The sequence below is a fragment of the Chanos chanos genome, chromosome 8 (genome assembly GCF_902362185.1).
Source record: "Chanos chanos chromosome 8, fChaCha1.1, whole genome shotgun sequence".
NCBI classification, from domain to species: Eukaryota; Metazoa; Chordata; class Actinopteri; order Gonorynchiformes; family Chanidae; genus Chanos; species Chanos chanos.
Genome location: NC_044502.1, coordinates 30,496,738 through 30,518,958, shown reverse-complemented (window position 1 = coordinate 30,518,958; position 22,221 = coordinate 30,496,738). Strand labels below are relative to the sequence as shown.

General features: G+C 38.9%; 1 protein-coding gene across 1 annotated transcript in view; it reads right to left on the bottom strand.

Annotated features, from left to right (window-relative positions):
• Nucleotides 1-21,903, bottom strand: part of ndst1b (N-deacetylase/N-sulfotransferase (heparan glucosaminyl) 1b) — a 44,759-nt gene extending 22,856 nt beyond the window's left edge. The window contains exon 1 of the mRNA XM_030781371.1: nucleotides 21,858-21,903. The gene's annotated coding sequence lies outside the window, so the exon portion shown is untranslated. The remainder of the gene's footprint in view (nucleotides 1-21,857) is intronic.
• Between the last annotated feature and the right edge of the window lie 318 nt (nucleotides 21,904-22,221).

Genomic DNA, 22,221 nt, shown 5'->3' with positions numbered 1-22,221 from the left:
AAAGCACCCCGCCCCGACGGGTGAAGTGCCACTTCACGCTCAGAACAATGGCCACTGTTCAGAATTAGTGATGATGGAAGGAGAGTTTCTGTCTATGCTGGAGAGCCAAGCAGACAAAGACCAGTTCACGGTTTGAGATTAAGCCCTTTGGTGTTTGGACATAAACTACTGATCAGTTCTAAATTGATCAAAAATTGAGAGGGGAGTGAACTTGCCTCATTTCTCTGAACAAAACAAGAGAGAAATATAACAAAGCAGAGTAGTATTTAGGAGTGCAAGGCACTTAATATTTATGGGCAAAAATTGTGGGGTTTTTTGTGAGGCATGAGCACCAAGTTGTGACTAAGAGTAGCATATGAGGATCTTAAAAGCATGATGGTGTAGTGTATGACAAAGGCAGAGAAATACACCCACAAAAAGGCTATCATGGCTGCTCTCACTGTCCTATGAAACTGTTTTAGTTTTTTTCCTCATTTGAGATTGGTAACAACTGTGTTACACAAAGGAATACTTGAAAAGGGGGGAAAAAACATGTCTTATAATTTACATATGTAAGGGGCCACCAGCTGTGAACGGTACAGACTTAGCTCCAGAATATTCTGTACATGAGGAAGCAGGATGCAGACAATCGGTTAAGATCTGACGCACCTAAACCAGGTGATTACCAGAACCCGAGCCTGAAACAGAGAAAATAAGGCTCTGTTTTCTTTAAATTACAGATTGCGACTGAAGATTATGTTTCTTATGGAGAAGCTGGATATCACTGCCCTTGATTTAAGGAGTTTATGTCTGCCAAAATGTTGTGCCATCTCTCCAGCACTCTAAAACAAAGGAATAACAAGCCAAAACCTGTCAAAATAACCAGACTGAGAGAGAGAGAGAGAGAGAGAGGGGGAGATTCAAAGGGTACCGCAGAATCAACTCAAAAATACATTTTACCTTTGGAAAGTGGATATGCCGGTGGAGATAGCAGACACTCCTTCCTTCATTTGCTGCCCTGCATTCAGTGGAGAGGTTACTGTATGAATACTGTAAAAGTCACATAGGGGCGAGGTATCTGTCTGCCAAACCAGACATTTTTCTCTTAGTAGAACATCTGCCCTTGAGAGAAAACATTACAGACTAGTTTCAAGCATGTCTAAGGCTTCTATTCATGCCACAGAGCGAGGTGTAATTTTACATATTCACATCTTTTCAATGTGTGAAAACGTTCGGCTAATCTTCTTGCTTGCACATCTGTTCCTATGCCTTTGCTTTCAGGGCCAGTGTAGCAGAAAGACAGAGAGAGAAAAATCAAACACTGAACACTGCTGCATGCCCCACCACATGGCTACAGAATGGGGGGCATGCAGACACATTCAGTTAGCAGTTAAACTGTAATGGACGATGGAAAAAGCAGAAAAGCCCAAAGGTTCCATCTGAGTCTGGGAGCCACAGGTCTCTCTTGGTGATCAAATATAATGGAATATTTTTTTTTTTTTGCTTTTGGCACTGAAGTGTAATGACAATCTCTGAGAGGACGGGATACCACACAGTCAGAGTAGCTGGTATTTGTTTTAATGGGTAAAACAGAACAATGTGCTGAAATTAACACCGTAGAATATTAACATAGTTGGTCTACCCTACACGTGTGCTTCTGCTGCCTTCTGAAAAGACAGAGCAAACGCACAAAAGATCAAGGAAGGAGACTGAAGCTCTGCCAGCTCACAAAAAAAAATCTTACATTTTTTTACATCTAATTTTACATCTAAGATGTGTGACTGGTCTAAGGGAACAAAGATGGGACTAAACCCCTATTCACATTAAAACAACTTCTGAAACAGATACCTCTCAGGGATCACACTGCCTGGAAATGCCTTCCCTCTAGCATCTGCACCTAGCCACAGATGCTGAGTGCGACAGATTAAGACGGAGAGAGGGAGAGAGAGAGAAACACAGAGGGACTGACAAACCAAACCATATTGCAAAAAAAAAAAAAAAAAGAGAGGAAAAAAATAAATAAAAGAGATTGCTCAATCCACCAGATTGTTTGGTTAGCAGGGGTAAAGAAGGCAATAGAACAGCAGGTTGGCATGTTCCTTTGGGTTCCAGACGCCGAACTGACAAACAGAATTAGATGGCCGAGGGGCGTAGACAATACAGTCTGGAAAAGGTCAGGGAAGTGTAATCCTAAATCCCTAATCCTGTTTATCTGGGCTGGACCAAATGCGCAAAAAAAAAAAAAAAAAATAGCAACAACAAACGCATGGCAGATGACTACACACACAGATAATACTGCACGCTGAACAGGAAACTTTGCTGTCCGTGACAGAAAGGTATACTCAGCCGTCCTGTTCACCATTCCTGGAAGAGGGTTTCAGAGAGGCCATTACGGAAGGGGGGGGGGGGGGGCACGGAGGCTAAAGACTGGGAAATGGCTATTAAATAGCTGATGGATACAGCTGGCCACACAGGCTGAAGCCTGACTAACGCTGCAGTTGGATCTGTATAAACAGCCGGCAATGGCACCGTTACAAATTCTTCCATTTTAATGTTCTATATTCAGACGAATAAAACAAGTTTATACAGCACTTACAAGCAAGTCAAGTCAGATCAGTACAGAACATCAGCCTATGAGGATTTAAAAAGCAGTTTCACCGGAAGAAAGGGTAACAAAACCAAATTGTCTGTCTGTGAGGGAGTCAGCAGAGTGAACTGTGAGGCACAGTGGAGTTTAGAGAGAATCAGTCTCGCCGGTCTGTTTCTGGACCACATAGGAGGGCTCTCTGGCAGGTAGCTACAGAAACCTGACAGGCCAGGTGGTGTTCGACATGCATCCCATGCTACAGACTTGTGTGAGGTTTCACACTCCTCCATCCACACAGACAGACAGACAGACAGACAGACACACAAACACACAAGATGCACAGGGAGTGTGTCCACATTACTTTGCAGTTGTAAACAAATCAGGCTAACCTGCACACACAGTGCCATGCCACCATTCTGCCAGCTCAAAAAGCCAAGGAGACAAGGCTGACTTGGCAAAGGCTGTTTCCACCCCCATTTTGTTCCGACGCGCAGCATGTGCACCGCCCTGTCGGGTGCCGCGCACCCACCACGCAGCTTATCTCCTGACTGCTTTCATGTGCAGGATAATCTCCTGTTTCGCCGGGGACTGCACTAGCCTCATGAGCTGGCCAACAAAGTCATTCACCCCACCAGCTTTAACCAACCCATTCCACTGTGAGATACGTAGGGATTACAGGGATGACTGGAGATGCCCCGAAATTTGTCTCCAGAAATTAAACTGATGGTGGTGATTGGGGGGGCAGGCTGGGGGCAGAAGATGCAGTTTTGTTCTGCACTAAAATGTAGCACTAAAACCTTCAAAGGACATTATGCCGCGTGTTTGGCTGCAGACTTTTCAATAACTTCACCATAAGTCAATACAGAAGTACAGACCAGATGTACAAGAACAGCAAATCAATACATAGCTATTATCACAACCAGAAAGGCACAAATGAGCAGGTGTTACCCAAACATACCCATAATAATAATAATTTAACTCCAGAATGCAGGAGGTAAACAAACAAACAATGAGGATATTAAGAAAAAGGAGATCTTGTCTGCTGCATACCACTAAAACAATCACGTCTCCAATACACAGGTTGAAGATGAAAAAAAGACACAAATCATTTTGTCAGTTAGTCAGAGCCTTTCACACAGACGAACGCATATCAGCTCAGATTAAACTTCAAAACACAACAGCCACTGCCTTCACTAATTTTGTAATTTCCCTCTGTCGAAACCCGTCTCATTTATAAATACCTTTTTGAATATGACCTTTTCAATACAGGGAAAAAGAACCATTTCTGTTTGACAAAGAAACAAAACATAGATTGATTAGCTGTCGAGAGCCCACCTTTCGGCGAAACTGTACTCCACCTTGACGGCATCACTAAACAAAGGCGACAGGACTTTTGCTTTTGATTCATGTTATAATCTATAATGCTAAAAGCTCGTGGGGAGGGAGGGACTACCTGATTTAATTACCCACTGTAGCCTGTCAGGACAGAAAAGGTCAAGCATTGGCAGGTCAAGAACCTGTTGATGGACTCTTTTCTTTTTGTCCAGTAAGAATGATGTTTTTCTTGTACTCCAGTGACAGATTTGTGTCCGTCCTTTATGATGCTGCTCCATTATTGAAGTGATTATTATTTACTCATTAACATCATTAAGCAGGAACCTTTCATTCCAAAAATTCACTCAGTCAAGGAAGCCTGACATTTAGGAAACCAGAGAGTTAAGTCTTGTAGGGGGAAAAAAATATATACGGATATTCACTGCCTCAACACACATTTACAGTGACACTGTATTCAGATAAAGTTCAGTCTGACTCTAAACTTTTTATTTCCCTCGAGTTTGATTTACAAGTCAGCTAGTTTCCTTCTGAGAATCCTCACAGGTGGGAGGAACACATGAGGTTCTGCTGTTCCACAGAGTATAACCGGCAGTGGTGTGCATCCACTATTGAGCGAAACCAAGGGCAGCCATTACACGCAAAGCCCAGATGCTAAGGAGCAACTTTGTCCCTTTCCTCTTAATTAGGCGGCACAACACGGTAAGAGACAAAGCTATTTTTAGCCCCTTTTACTACTGTGCGAGCACCCAGACAACTGGAGGGGGGAAAAAAGGAAGAAATATCACCTTTATTTCAGAGGACGCTCACACGCTGTGAGCTTGGACCACAAACCCTGTGGAAAAATATTACTGCTTGCTATCTTACGTTGGTAAACCGAGTCACTCTCTGGCGTAGATTAAAAGCTTAAGAACAGATACAATCACAACCTTACAAAACCTAAAATAATTCAAGCATGTGACGACTGCATCAAAGCAGTGTTAATAATGATCTGATCTGCTTGATCATTCTCCCCACTGCTCCAACACATTTAACAACTTTCATCTGGCCAAGGCCAGATTCACAGAACCTGCCAGATAATGCTCCCAAAAGCAGATGCAGAATCACAGATATGCTGCCATAAACAGGGATATAACGCCCTGTTTAAGCTTCTAGCTTTGGATTGTACTCTATTGATCTGGGACAGCTGTGCAAATAGCTTACTCATCTGTTTTTTTTACCTTTTTAAATAAGCTGTAAGCTGAAAACAGCCGTGACGAGCTATAGCTTTTATTAGCTGTGATTAGATTAGGTGTAATATGATTGAAGCTAAATGGATTGCTCTTGGCAACGTACGCAGAACTGTGCTGCTGTCCAGCGGCTGGACATAATAGGATGTCGGCGTAAAGCTCTCTTAAGCAATAAATAACAACAGACCACACCTACTGCAATGCCTTTTTTTTTTTTTTGCTTCATTTGGCCTGTAGTGCTTGTCACGTTAGAGAAGAAGTGGAGAACATGCCTCTTGTTTCAAAGAATAACAAATATTCCGCTAATTCAGGGTTTTCAAGCTCAGTTTTAGCCCAGTCCATGGTGGCAATTTTTTGTGCCCTAAAAAGGGCAATAAAGTGCAAGGCTAAATATTGATGATTTTTCTTTTAACCTATGTAACCACCTCTACTCTAGATTAACACAGGTTATACCAATAATCTAAGCAATGAAAGCAAAAGGTTGGATGCTTTTATGAAAACGAAGGGGTAATGTGAATTTAGTTGAACACAATATTATATAATTTATCATAATGATTAATACAGGATTTAAAGAGACCTGAATCTCTTATTTATTTCTTCTGAAATAAAACAGTGCTGTTCTGTGCCATTGCTACAATAAACCCTCTCTGATGTGTGTGAAGCTCGTTTATTAATTCTCAAACTTTATGCTGTTTTTGTTCGTGAGTCAGGTCGGCATGCTTGGCTTTGTGTATCATGTAATACTGGAGGTGAAACGTATAACTTTCATTACTGTCACTGCTTCTTTACAAAGACACAATGGCATATCTCCACTAAGAGCAAAGATGTCCTCACTCTCCCACCTCTGTTGAAATTTTCTTCTCGCTCCATCAACTTTTTTTTTTGTTGACATTTTATATTAACCTGAAATGACAAAAAAAAGGTCTTTTGTCTGCGTGTGCTGTTGGGCTAGTGATACAGTGCTGGTCTATGTTACAAATCTTAGTCGTTTCACTTACTATGGGCAATACCAGTATTATTTTTAGTAAGTTCACGCAGGCTGCATGAAATGAGTCAGTGGGCCTTGAGTTTGAAACCTGTGCTCTAATAGGTCAGACTTTTGGGCTTAATACAAAGTGCATTAGCAATTAGTTTGGGTTGCTAATGCACTTTAGACTAATTTGGGTAACCATTTTTCTGGGGGCTTCTTTATCCTTTTTCACTAAATTTGGGATTGCAAATTCCCTGTGCCACCACCATGGCACGATCTAAATGTCTTCTGAAACAAATGAAATGAGAGTGAAATCAGCTACTGCTTCCTTGCAACTGCTGAATTTACATTTATATTTATTCATTTAGACATTTTACAATCCAAGCATGCAGGTTATGAGTTTACAAGAGTCTCCATGAGTATGTAGCACTTGTGGCAGAACACACCAACTGTAAAGGCATCCTGAAATGACAGTTGGGTGAATAAACTGTTTGGCAGACCTTCTTGGAACACACAAAAAGGAGAGTGGTCTTTTTATATTGTAAGTCTTTTTACACTGTAAGCATAGCAAGGCTGACTTTAGTTTTCCTCAGGGGATGCATTCTACCGCCTCTGACATGATGTTTTGGAAACAGCAGTGTGGAAATGCAGTTTACTTTTGTCATGGATCTAATCACTCCAATGGAGTACTTCTCTCTGTGCGTAGATTAGGGTGATACTTTGGACTTTTTTGCTGCTAAGGATGGTAGATAGGTGGTATTAACAGGCAAACTGGATAACACAATTTCTATTTTGTGCAACATATATGGGCATGACTCAGCCACATAAACCAAACTGATTTTTGGAGAGATTTATAGAAAATGTAAAGAACTTCAGGTAAAATATCAGGAGTCACACTGCATTATTTCTGGTGACTTCAATGCTGCATCCAATGACATAGTTGATAGGCATCTACATTGGCCTTTCTTTGTTGCTTGTGGCACAAACATTGCATCTTCTCTTTACAATGGTCTTGCCTTAACAGACAGTATTTTTTCAATCCTACTGCAAAACTTACATGGTCTAATAACAGTTTGTCACCTAAATTAAGGACAGATTTTTAGCTTTGCAGTTTGCCATACAATGTACCTTATAAGGTAAGACTTATAAGATGGACCTTGCCACATTTACCCTCCATTATCTGATCACTGACTGATTGGTCCATGTCTGAAAGGTGTAACTGATATTACATGTATCCATGGTTACTCGAAGTTTGGCATATGTCTATGAAATGATGCCATCTTTAATGATGGAACTGTTCTTTTTTTTTTAGACTTTTTTCAGGCTTTTGAAATAGTTGAACATAACTTCAGGGTAGGGTATGAAACAGAAAATTATCTGGTTTTAGTGAGGCCTTTATTACGATGCTTTATAAAAGATATAAATAACTCTGTTATCCTCAATCCATATACAAATAGAAGATTTAATGTTACTTGAGGGGTTAGAAAGGGATGCCTGATCTCATTTTTTATTTCTTTTAGTCATTGCAATGCTAACTGTCAGTATTGTCAGCTGCAATAAATTGGTAAGCATCTCCATTTTTGGCACAGAGATGAAAATTTCCCAACTTGTTGATGGCACAATTTTATTTTTAAAAGAAAAGGGCATGCTGTCAAAAGTACGCAACATTATTGGCAACTTTTCTGATGATTTTGGCCTATAGTTCAATATTTCTAAATGTGAAATTCTCTGTGGGCATGGTTATAATTATAAATATATTGAGAAGACATCTGTGAAGGATTCAATTAAATATTTAGGAAATCATGTCATTAAAAATGTCCTTGCCAGACAACAAAAGAATCTCTCTCCGAGATTAATAAAAGCCACAAGGTTTTAAATCTTTGTTTACAAATGGAAATCTCTATTTACAACAGTGTTAATTTTGGCAGGTGATTCTGATTTAGTCTTAGATTTAGTCTTACATACTTGTTTGTCGTCATATTTTAGTCATTTAATCATTATTAGCTTTGGTCTAGTTTTAGTCAACGAAAACTAAACAAGTTTTAGTCTAATTTTAGTCAAAAGCATTTGTGTCACATTTTACTTAATTTGCATTTTTTAGAATTAAATCATTACAGTGATTTCATTAAGCACACAGATATTCCTAGGTTTGCTACATTCCTTAGGTTTTCTTCTCAGGGCCAGGGACTCCCAGCTATAGTCTAAACGTGATGCATTTAATAATACAGTAACAACCAGAGGGGCTGTATCATGCACTGTATGCTGGTACAGAATTATGTGGCTGTTGTCATGTGGAAGGAATTTGACTACATTCTTTGGCTGTTCATCAAATAAATTTGACATTTATTTAATTTCAAAATATTTTTCATTCAGTTTTATTTTCAGTTGTATTATAGCTAAAATGTGTCCACAAATCTATTCTTTTTCTTCTTCTGAGAGTAGCCATGATTTGAGTTGCCAAGTTAACCTTGGTTAAAATGTTTAACGTTCGGTTTCCAGAGGAGAGGGGATATTGGCGGGGCAGCACTACCAGTATGTATCAACCAATCATAAGCATGCAATATATGGCTGTGCATATCTTGCAAATTGAGTGCATGCACGTAATTGGATGAAAAAATATAGGCCTATGGTAGCGAAATTGCTTGTCTATTTGTCTGTCTCTGACATCAACGTCTTGCTATTATTCGTCAACGGAAAATGGTAATATATTTCATCACAGTTTTTATTTTCAAAGGTGCGTTTTTATTTTGTTATCGTCTCATTTTCATTGTGGAAAAAAGTTAGGTTGATGAACATTTTGTGACAGTTTTCGTAGACGAAATTAACACTGATATACAGAAGAGTTCTGTCATCTAAAACAGAGGGCTTGTCCCTCTATGTATCTTTTTGTTGTCTATGTATGGCAATGATACAGCCTGTAACAAGATCAACAATTTTTAAACTTTTATTTGGAAAAAGAGCCCTAACAGGCTAAAAAAAGGTGTCATACCTAACTAAGCAAATGGAGGTCTTGAGCTTGATATTGTTAACACATTTAAAGTAAATTGGCTGCGAAAATGTTTGGCCACCCCTCATTCAATTTGGAACTTTATCTCAACTCAGATTTCTGATTAAGTTAGTGGTCTCAATTTTTTGTTACTTTGTGACTATATGCCAAAAAACTAGCAGTTGTGTTATCCAAATTTCATCAACAAGCTCTCCTTGCCTGGAAGATACATTACTGTCACAATCTTCCCTCCATAAAACCATATTATGGTATAATTCTAGGATATGCAGGCTGAACAAATCCCTATTCTTTCCCAAATGGCATCAAAATGGCATTAACCATCTTTCATTTATTTTTAATGTGAGGGGACACATATTATAATTTGAACAGTGTATGACCTCACACAATTTCCCAGTCCATTTCAAAGAATATTATTCCCTTGATAATGCTATTCCAGCTGATTTGATTCAGCTAGCGAGGAGACGTCTAAGCCACAGTGAAATCAGCATCATACAATCTAACCTGACTTTACATGGAACTGAAGAGACAAAAAATGTAAAACTTTGTAAATTTACTGATGAGGAGGGTGTGTGTGTGTGTGTTTCTTTGAAAGCATAGTGAAGAAACTTTTATTAATTTGTTCTTTGCATGTAGTTTTTTTAGAGACATTTCAGAAAGACAGCCTCCCATACATTTAAATATAACAAACCCAATTATGCTTTCACCCTTAAGGGTATCATTTTGTTTTATAAAAGCAAGATAATGTATCTTGAATACAGTGGAAACTGCTTACAGTGATCACGGTTATAGTGATCAACCGCTTATATGGATCAAAAAGCTTGAGACAGAAACATTCCTATACAAGTACAGTACTGTATAATTTGCTTAGAGTAATCAAGTAGTCCACTTACAGTATTCATTTTGAAATGAAATGAAAATGAAATGAAAACTACGGTAATCCTTTTTTTTTTTAGCTTTACTTTGATTAGGCCTACTATGTCTCACGGTAACCTGTCTGCTTCCGACTAGGCACTTGAGGCTAATGCTGCATGCACAGAAATCATGACGGGAAAAAGAAAGTCATTTTCTCACAGTGACAAACGTAGACTCATCGAAGCTTACGACAAACTGCAAAAAATGAGCCAACAAGATGCAGCAGCGAAACTTGGTGTTCCTCAGAATATTTTACGGATAAGTTTGATTTCAAACTCTGCTACAAGCTCCGAATTAATAGCCTACAGTTTATGTTCTATTCTGTTAAAAATTAAGAAAGGCACCGAAACCTGGGCCAAGGCGTGGCTTAGTCTGCATTTGCACTACTGAAATTACTGTAATTTGTAAACCGCACATTACTTTTACGTTTCAGGCTACAGCCTAATTATAATTTGAACTACAATAAGCTATATTTCACTTACAGTACTGTGCTGCATTGTAGTGTGTTTGAATTATACACAGTTGAATAATTTAATTTGTACAATACTGTAATTTGAAAATCGTTTGAAACAGCTGTAGGCCTACTGTATTTTGAAAGTGTCCACAAAATTCTGTAAATAGCGATGCTGTCCGTTTCATTACTTTATATTCATGTAATAAATATACAGATGTCAACTAGATGGTAATCTGCATGAGAAATAAAGAAAAAGAAGAAAAAAACAAAACAAAACTCAGTTATCATGATTGTTTGCTTATAGTGATTAATTTCACCCGGACAGACATGATCACTATAAGCGGCTTCCATTGTATATAGTACAATTTTAAATTATATATGCCAAATTTTATAATCAAAAACAAAAGTAAATTATAATCAAAAACAAAAGTAAATCATTACTAAACAGACATAAAGCAATATTTCACGATACCCCTGATTAAGTGTGTGTACGTATGTATGTATGTATAATTTATGTCTATTTCTTTTTCTTTGTTTTTTTTGGTTTCAATATTTGTCTAAGTAATGCTTCGTTTTATGTAACTTATATTCCTTTATATGTAATATTACTACTTTATCATTTATCTATGTCAAATGCAATTTTCCTTTTGCACTTTTCTATTAATTTGCACACTGTTTGCTGATGTATTGCATATTAATGCAAAATGCAAATAATGCAAAAGTGCAAAATGCAATAATGCAAAATGATGGGTAAGATCTATCAGTCTCATTTCTTGCTGTTGTTTATTTATGATTCTTTTTATTAGTATTTCAATGCTCCATTCCATTTTCGCGTATTTTCTTCATTCTTTCAACTAACACAGAAATCCTTTCCAGAACATGGCAAATAATGGTCTTTGCAATGCACCTGACCTGGTTGGCAGTATCAACAAGATTCAAACTAGGGGCAACAATGATGGCATGCAGGTTAATCTATCGTTGTTATCCCTGTAGCATAGCAAGTAAACAATTTAATGCGACAGATGACTGGTCGAATGAATAAGACTTTGTTTATTTCCATTATAGGGGCCACACACAGGAACAAAGCAAACCTGACAACAAAACCTGTAAACAATTCCTGAAATGGAGTCCATTATTGAGTGATTAAAGGTGACCCAGATGATAAGGGAGCCATCCAGCCATGAACACATACAAAGGTCAAGAGCAAACAGAACGGATCCTCAGCTGTCCGACTCGCTAGAGAATCAGAATTAATAATGCATACGATTAACAATTCCTGTTGACATAGTTTCCAACTGCATCTATGTGCAATCTTCACATGGAGATGAGAGAGGGTTCCGGGTAAAATAATCTTTGCAGAATACGGAGAGAAAGCAGTGGGTTATTTGAGAGAAAAGTTTAAGGAGAGGCAGTGTCGATGCATCACACTGACATTAACGGGAACCAGGGGAGGGAAGAGATTACACTATTTGATTTTAGAGGAAACAAATAGGATTGGTTAGCCCAAAGATTTATCACAATGACTACCAATTAGGTGGGAAGAGCAGTCCCTACAATTGATCTTCTGAGGGTCAAACATCATATTACACCTTAATTGATGCCTGTATAGTTATAAAACAAAACACTTGAGATAAAAAAAAGATGAAAACAGCATTAATTCACTAATAAAAAGAATCGCTATAGGTAAGAACTTTTGTATCTTGTAGAGGTTATCAAGTATTTCAACATCCTGGTGTTCCATGGTCTTATTGCATTTTCCAAGAAAACTCAGTTTACATGCCTGTGATTCATCAGGATAAAGTTTAACTAACAGCAAATTCCCAGTGGAAGCAGATAAACAGACTTACCTCTAATTTAGCTTGACTGCTGATATGGATACAAAGGCCCCAGAATGGTGTGTGTAACATAATAAAGTAAATTTGGAGAAAATACTCCAGTCTGGCTCTTATGTGGAGAACAGGTTACACCGTGTTTGCTTGAGAAGTAATTAGATAATCAGAACCAAACAGATGGTGGCCCAGTGCTTAAACATCTATCAGTGTTTCTCTTTTCGAGCCCAGGGCATTGTTTACAGTGACAGCTCAGAGACTAGCACTTATCTTTTCAGGTGAAAACACAGCTCAGAGCACTAGAATGTGTCAACAAAGTTGGAAGTTTTGCTCCTGATTAGCTCAGGTTTTCTGCAAATTTTTACAGAAGATGGGTACAGACTAATCCATTAATCATTCTGGGAAGTAGATTTCAAAATATTAGTAGACATTTTTAAATTGAGATAAATAATAACTGGGTGCTGCATTCTTTCAGTATGTGTAGTACAGGCCAGGGTAGTGACATCATCTGTGAATACCATCTGTTATTCAGTGTTTCCGCCATGCTAATCATAAGGATTATAAATGTTCTAAATAAGATTTAGCTGATTAATACGGTGATTACTTGTGTGATATATACATACAAATATATACATATAAATGAAGTTACTAATAAAATTTAGCTAGCAAGCCAACATACTATCTAGTTTCAGAGGTAAGCAGTGTGGAGATTTTGTGTAGTGTGGGGATTTTGTGGATGTCGACAGGTAATAAAATCCTGCATCAGTCAAAGTTTGTCTAGATTGCAAAGTGGAGAATGTGTCACATTTTTTGAAGGAAACAAAAAAAAAATTCATCAAGCCATCATGCAACTGATTTCAATGGAATGCTTGATTCTGCTCTGATCCATTCAGAATTCTTGACTCGTTCATACCAGCAACTGACTAGTCAACCTTAGCCCTAATTTCAAGAGTGACCTGTGTTTAGAATGACACAGAAAATGAGAGAAAACTCCCTACGTCCTCCTGGATAAGGTTACCAGCAGGGAAAAAAACAGGTTGGCATCAAGCAGGACATTCCACAGCATGTACCACCCCATCCTTCCAGCACTTGGTGTAGGTCACCTTTGCTTCTGTGAAGGTGAGTGTAAGGTTTCACACACTATCTGAGTCCAAACCTGCCGTTGGCTAAAGCAGCTTCCCACTCAACTCTGTTGGCACCTGCCATACCCCAGTGTACTGTTTCAGATGCCAAGGCATGCCAGGTATGCCAGGTGGTGTAAGTCAATGGTGTGAACCCCAACAGAGAGTGGGCAGAAGGTTCTCTGTGGGATTTGTGTTGCGGGTAGACGGTATACAAGCTAATGACTGTCAGGTACTCTCTATTCAGCAAAAGTAAAACAGTTTGAAAAGTGCAGCAACAGGCATGTCCAATATGCCATAAGAGGCCTAGCAGATTTTACTCAGACATCTTACTAAAAAGCACATAACAGACACTCTTAAGGATGAGATTTACAACACTATTCTCACCCTCCTATTCCTTAAGCCAAAATGGCTGTAATGCTCCACACTCTAGGTACAGTATCCTTTATAGTGCCTTTGAGTAAGCATCAGCTACCTGCCCAAGCAGTTTGCTGCCAGAGTAGAATAAAGCAGCAATTACAGTTGACATTTACAAGCAGAGATATGGTGCAATACCTCTGCTACTGCATGGTAATTCTGTAGTAAACTGCAGACTAAAGAGGACAAGTTAATTCGTACTATTTTATGACAACATAAAACCCCACACACACACTAATATGACATAAACCACCATACAGACTTACATTACGAAATCAAGTGGTGTCACAAGCAAACAGGCCTAGGCAGTATGGCTTTCTGAATGTTACTATCCTTCATAGCAGGCACCAAAATAACACTTTGTTTTCTCCTTCTATGCTATTCTCACAGGAGAACACACAAGTATTTGATCCATGTTCTTTCTGAGAGCCAGCCCGGAGCTCTCTGAGCGGTGGGTGGTTTTTGAGCTGAGTGAGAGGTCAGTCAATCTTCACTCATTCGCCAAATGCCAGTCCAACACCTCTAAGGACTGACTTTATATGTCCACCTTATTGAGATATTATACCAGGTGCTATTTACTGCCTTAATCCTCACAGCTCGAGGAGGGCGAGGGAGGTTGGTTGGCAGCTCCTTTGGAGTTGGCAGCGCTGTTTGTGAAACACTGGAGATGGTTCCTGCTGTACAGATCATCTCATAACATCCACATTAATGCCATTGATCCTAACCTGGGCAAAGCCAACATAGGCTGCTTCACCCTCCCACTACTCAAACAGGATTTTCCCCAGAACACCAGGCATACAGCACATACATCTCTGTAGGTATAGGATGTCCATTCGCTTGGCGAGCAGGCTACACACATGGTTCTTGTACTTGGCATTATCAGCTACTCTATGCAGGCTGTCAGGATATCTAGTTACAGTTAGGTGCCAAGTGCAATATTTGTGAAAATCTCTCTCTGATGGTGGTAACGTTTCCTTTATTGTTTTAATCAGTTTCTGGTTAATGACTCTGAAGTGATTTATACGAGTGAAAAGTTATTTATTTGATATAATTGCCCATCAGAGCTGTCTTGTCTGTCAAACTTGAAATGTGGGTCTCTGCAGGAGCAACAATAGCTGTTGAAAATTGTGCATTGACTCAAAAAGATGTTTTCACATAAAATAGCTACATACTGCCATCTCATTTACAGTGAAGTACATCATTTCAAAAGAATGAAAAGAAAAATATTTTTAAATATTTTTCAAAGAAAGAAAAAAAGTTCACCCGTGAGATAAATAGCTTCATTGGGTTTTTATTCATCAATTCAAGTGAGACAGCCCCAAGGTAAAACCTTTCACCCTTTGGCTGAACACTATGACAATTCAACCATTCTTTTGCTATTGCTGAGTAGTTAGGGGAGTTATATCTTTTTTTCTTTTCTTTTCCGTAAACAGTTCTGGTGATATATATCACAGGAAGATTAATCTGACATCTGAGAAGCCCACTCCACTAAGTGATTTCAAAATCAGATCAGGGGGCCGCCCCAATGGCTTGAGCTACTCCAAAGGGCTGCAGCTTTACTCTGCGAGGAAATGTCCAGATCTATAAAAAATCGTTGCTTATTGTGACAGCGCCCCATCTCCCTTAAATGATGTGTCCATTACACACTAGGGAATGGTGGGCCTCAGTTGGGCTTAACGAACCCTCTAGATAAAAAGCTCACATAAAAGAGACAGAGAGAAGGATGGGTTCTTAATCAATGTAGTTTACCATAGATTAAGTTATTTTCACAGCCCCAGGGGAGAAGAGATGGCTGGGAAAGCTGGAAGTGTACGATGACACAATAGAGCAACCAATCAGGTGAAGAAACTGATTTAGAAGTGGAAGAGCCACAGATGCACAAAAGTCACAGACCTTCCCCCGTTACTTTACATTAGCGAAGACATGGGTAATGTGGTATAGCGTTTCACTGGTAAAGATCCCAGAAAATAAGTACTAGAACTAATAGAGACAATCAAGATCAATAGATATAGAATAGAACCTGGATTTAGGCATTTTTAGTGTTTCACTGACTCTCTAGTCACTAATCAATGGGAATAATTTGATATCCACAACACAATCAAAATAAATGTCAATAACCTGATATTCCTTTAAAAAAGTATCTGCGATGACAGCATCGCTGACTATGTTTTTCCATGAGACAAGCTCTAACTGATCTAAGAGCCACTGCTCTTTATGCTCGAGCACTCGGATAGAGATGATCATGAGAAGGGATGTTACAGAGAGATCACTAAAAGCCTATTCCTGGTTTTCCGAAAGCTCTTGACACCACTTGAAGGATGCTTCTCAGTGTCTCTGGCTTGAAGAACTCATTCTCCATGTTGGACACTCTTCACACAACAGCCCATAATGAGAGAAGGACAGTTTGCTCAGTGGATTAGATAATTGAGTTGAATATAACTCAGAACTAGTAATAGCTCAGCTAAACATCACAGTTTTCATTTCATTTTCATCTTTTTTTGCAGAGCGCTGTTTGTTTTAAATTAGTTCTTTTTGTGTTTAATTTGTACAGGTTTACATTAAAAAGAAAGAAAAATTACAGTTCTAAATCAGTTTGGTTCTCTTTCAACTGAGCCAATGCAAACTGAACCATGGCACAAAAACCTGGGGTACAAACCAAACTGTAAATAGGGTGGAGCATCAGGATGTAGGGTTTTGAGGAATTCAAAACTGTCATGAATGCTAGGTGTAATACTGTCACAGCTGTCAATGTGTGTGAAGACGTGTAAAAAGAAAACTATGACAGCCATGCATAAATTCCAAACAGTACATTAAGCAATTTGTGAATTATCCTTATCTTATTACCGTTGTCAAGATCATTAACAACAGGAATTAAACTACCTATGAGCTGACCACCTCAGACAACTTACACAAAGTTTATGAAGCAGCAATAAAGCCTACACAGAAATAACCATGATTTAACACATGAATTAAACTACTCTAAATTAAACAACATAGGTCACTCACTTTTACTGTAACCTAATCGTGCCTAATGCCTAATCATTGCTCTGTGAGCTGTATTTAGATGTCTTTACAGTGGATGAAAGACAAATTTAAAAACATCAGTTATACACTCACTGGCCACTGTATTAGATAGACCTACCTGTACGCCTGCTGTATTTAGATGTCTTTGCAGTGGATGAAAGACAATTTTAAAAACATCAGTTATACACTCACTGGCCACTGTATTCGACAGACCTACCTGTACGCCTGCTGTATTTAGATGTCTTTGCAGTGGATGAAAGACAATTTTAAAAACATCAGTTATACACTCACTGGCCACTGTATTCGATAGACCTACCTGTACGCCTGCTGCAATGCACAATTTACGTTACCTATCCTCTAGCTTCTCATCAGTGGTCAGTTTCTGAACACAGTACAGCTGTTGCCTGGATATTTTTGGGTGGTGGACCACTGTCAATCCAGCAGTGCCACTGACATGTGTAAAAACTCCAGCAACTCCTGATATATTTGCACCAGGGATGGATATTGTTTTGTTTTTTTCTGAAACCGGTGCTGAAACGATATTTTTAAAATGGTGCCTGAACCAGTACTTTAAAAAAAGAACAAAACGAAGGTCGACGACATTAAAGAACTGCTTTTTTTTCATTTCTAAGGCAAATCTGAACTTCAAATTATTGCACATCCCGGTGTTGGAATCCTTTCCACTGAAATACAGCCACACTTTAGGCAAGACACTACAGGTGAATAGGGTAAATTTGAACTTATAGATATCACCATGAAACTTCTCCAGTTGATTGCCTATAGTAACACAATTATTTTTTGCGTTACAAGTTTTCTGAAATTTTATGTTTAAATATGCAAATGATGCATTATCTAATTAAATATGTACTAACTTGCATACAGTTCCATAACAGTAATTTGACCATTGGATAAAGCCAGTTCAAAATTCTAGTTTCATTTTATTGACATATTCGAATCAAAGGTTTTTACAGAGGGAATTTTGGATATCTCTTTTTATCACTCCATAAATCAGACTGTCAACAGCCATAAAAAATAATCCATTTTCACCATGTTTTTAGGAATAAAATGTTACATAAATCAGGCTATGAATGATATATGAACACACCCCTCTGTAAAAACCCTAAGAATATAGGAATAAAACTGTAAAGTTTGGTGTATGTAAGTGCTACTGAAGTGGAGATTTCTGGCGCAGAGTGTGAGAAAAAAATCATTCTGAGAAAATGGCCTTTAGAGATGTGTGTTGTAAAATTTCACAATTTTTTAATTGGAAACCACTATTTACAGACACAATATCTAATCAAATCCATAGCAACAACAATATAGAACATCTTAAACACATCAAAACTGATAACTGAATAACACAGCATGTATGGCCTTCAACTGAACAGAACAACAGTAACAAAGGTCAAACATACACACATACACTGCCACAAGCAGACCTGCCACACTTTAAACGTGTTTAGGGTAGCCACTAGCTAACCTTACTTTCACACCAGAAGCGGAGAGTCAAAGTGACTGGAAGTCATTCATTTTCTGTGTGAGTAAGCATCTCTCAGTGGCAAGGACTGGTGCGTCTTGGGCGGTCTGGGCATCAGAATAAAGTTTAATTTTGGTAATTAGTTTATTTCCTTTATTTTGTTATCATACATGTAAATATCATGGCTCATTTCTTTCCTTCATCGATCGATTTTTCACCTTCACATTTAAAAGATTTCATGAGGTTAACTTATACCCAACCTGTGGTCATTCGGCACAAAGATACTGGCTGACACGGTTCTTAGCTTTGCGTCCCCTCTAAAAACAAGTTTGCAAGACTAAGCATTCCGACCGAACTTGTAGCCGCCTATTTCATCTACGTCAGAACATCCACAGCGTTTGACAGCGTTGTTGGCCGGGCGGCCAGAGCAAATTTTGCTCTGGCCGCTCCCAGTGTGAACGCAGGGTAACGGTAGGAGTCTGCTGCCATCAGAGCAAGTGTAATATTAACTAGCAATGGCACATGACGTGCAGAGATGCCCCTGTTGCCTGTTATGTCGGTTTCAGAGCACCAGAGGGCAAATATTTCAATCGACAGCTCAATCATTTAAGTGGTACCAAAATGAGGCACCAAAATCTGCATTGTAATTCGGTCTGGTAGATACCAATCGTATAGGAACCGGTGCCAAAGAAAACTTGCACTTATTGCTCATACTTTTAATCAGATGTTATACTTACCACTTACTCATAGGTCTCTCAGTTTACTGGAGCTTGAATTGTTTCCATAATTGCAAGTCGCTTTGGATAAAAGCCTCAGCTAAATAAATGTAATGTAAATGTAATGTAAGAGCAGTTCATCAAAAGCCCTGCACAAATATTCTGTCTGGTAAGAAACTATAAGTTTGACACAGAAAAACAGTGAATCAACAAGACTGTTGCAAGACGTTACTTGTGATCATCACTGTCTCAAACTAATGGCTATGACTTTGACTGTGCTGACCACCAAAGTTAACCCTGAAATGCCCTGTATAGTTAAAAAAATGTATGTGGATAATGAGCTCACGGTTTATCAGTAGAAAATGCTTATGATTAACTAAAAGAGTCTTTGGTTAATCATCAACACTCTGGAATGAGTCCAAGGAGCTTCAATTTCTTTTAGCCCATAGTAAAATGATTTCATTTGATTACAACAATAGAATAAAAATAAAAATCAGCCTGGGTCAACAATCTTTCAAATGCAAACCTGTTTTGTGCCTAAATCCATCATTGTGTACACATGAAAACACATAATCCAATCCATCTCGGGCTTTCTCCATAATCTGCACTTCCTTTTGTATGCCTAAAGGATTACAGACATTGGTATATATGTAGGTAGATTGTTTTATAATGATTGCTGTGTAAGATTAGATTGTCAGTTCACTGACGCGAGGAGCTTTGTGAATGCATCAATCAGGAGCAAAGCAGGTTACACCCAGGAGCCCTGGAAACCATGAACTTCTACCATGAATATTGATGCTACATCTCATACAGACTTACAAGAATGAACCACAACCCATTCCTCAGTTTCCCACACTCCTTCACACAAAGTGCTGCTACCTCGGCCTCTTGGGTAGACAGGTACAGTCGTCTAAGAGGACGACACAAGAATGTCGTCCCTTTTATTCTCCAACCATGCATCTCAACTGGTGTAACAGTTCAAACAGCAGTGAGGTTACAGGACTGAGCCCAACAGTGCTGAAAGCACGTCCACACCACATTAATCTTCAGGTACGTGAGGACAAGCTTCAACATTACGAGCGGAGCCACTGGAAGAGTAAAATGTGTGTATAAAGAACTGCAAACTTGAGAGGTAGTCTGGTAATTGTCCCAACGAAAAACAAAGATAGAAACAAGCCAAAGGGGGGGCTAAGGCAAAGAACAACGGAGTACGAATGCATAAACTGACTCAACTTAGCTTAGCACCCAAAGGTCACTGTGAGACTAAAAGATTGTTTTGCTCAAAATGGTGGTTTCATTACCATTCAACATACGCAGAACACATCTCATCACTGTGTCTTGGCTGTTCAGATCTGTTGGTTTGGTTTGTTCAAAAATGTTAACATTCATTCTGTGGTGCTTGTTGCTGGGTGAAGTTTGACCACTTGCCTATTACGTTTAGCTTAATGAACATTTACTATTGTCAGGAGCTGGTTTAGTTTATTTAAATTTCTGATGTTGGGGGGGGGGGGGGGGGGGGGGGCTTAAAAATATGTTTGTTGCTATTGCATGTATTATTTACATGACATCTATCGATTTAATAGATGGAAAATCAACAAACATTTGTTTTTATACAAGTCATTTGAACATGAAAAGATAAACTGAAGCATGCCCAGGTTTTTTTTTTCCCAGCATAAGGTGAAAACAGAGTGGTCAGTGAATAGGGCAGCGATGCTATGTGCTACATTCAGTCTCTTACAAACATTAAGAGTCCAACAAACACACTTGCTGTTTTACAAACCTCGTTTTCTTGGAGCCTCTGGGGTCCATACAAAGCGTAAGCACTTACAAGTTTCAAATGGGTTGTCAATTTAGTTGGTTTACGGGCTAATTAACTGAAGGAATCACTTCATTTTCATCTATGTGTACACAACAGGCTTTTTGCTCAGAACAAATAAACCTATTTGTTCTTGGCAACTGAACAAAAGGAATAATGAGCTTGGCAGTGAGTAAAACAGGCAAGTTGGCATTCCAGCCCCTTTTTGATCCAAGCCAGTATGTGATTCAAAGCATCAAGCATGGTGCTTTGACCTTTTGAATCCCGTACAACCTGATTGCGGGATGAATCATAGCCTTAATGGTGAATCCAATAAATTAAGCTTTAGATGAAGTGCTGAGTCTGTCCATAGCTGCCTCTAATCAGGTCACAGTTTTCGGTCTGTCAGAGGCACTCAAATGCTACAGGATTCTCTCCTTGAGGAGCTCATAGTTTTATCTGACAGGAGTAGCCTTTCTCTCTCACAGTCATCCCTCCCACAATAAAACTCATGACAGTGAACTCAGAGAACTGATATTGTTGTGCTCTGAAGCCTGAACACAGCTGGGGGAAAAAATAAACACCCTCTACCATCCGCTGATTTACACTTCACAAATCACATCTCCAGATGGAGGAGTGGCAACCTTTTTTTCTGGCCCCCTAACTCTCCCTAATTGTGATGCAGAAAAGTATCTGTAAAGGAGGCCCTCAACATATTACCCAGCAGCATCTGCTCTTCCATTCTGGACAACTGGCACCCTTTCCAGTTATGATGTGTTATGTGTTGGCTATCTCTTGGCATTTCTGCCTGATCTTCTCTTCCCTCAGACCAGCAGACATCTCTTGTCATAGAGAGGAGTGCTGGAGACCTTCAGAACCAACTGTAGTATACAGCCAGGAAAAATGGCTGACGACAGCTAACTGCTAACTAACGGATGCAGTGGCAAATGACAGCTAAGTAACATTTCAGGTTGATCAAATACAAGTTGTACTCTGATTAACACTTACCTTTAATCAAATGTGTGCGATGGTGGTCCTTTTTAAGAAATCTCATCAAAACCCGCTCCTCTTGGATGGACTCTGATTTGGCAGCTGAGCTTTGAGAAGCACTGTAGACATTCCTGTAAACAAATGACAGAAAACCATGACAAACTGCACAATAACACAACAAACATCACTTGACTGTACACTTGTACAGACAAGAGTAAGAGACTTGTACAGACAAGAGTAAGACAGACTCCTGAGTGATTTGTCAGATTTCAGATTTGAAGACCTTGTTTAATTACTTTAATTACATTCATTCTGATTACTCTCAGGTTCAAACAGATGCAGTTCTACTTAGACGAACAGTACAATTAAAACAGTAGAGAGA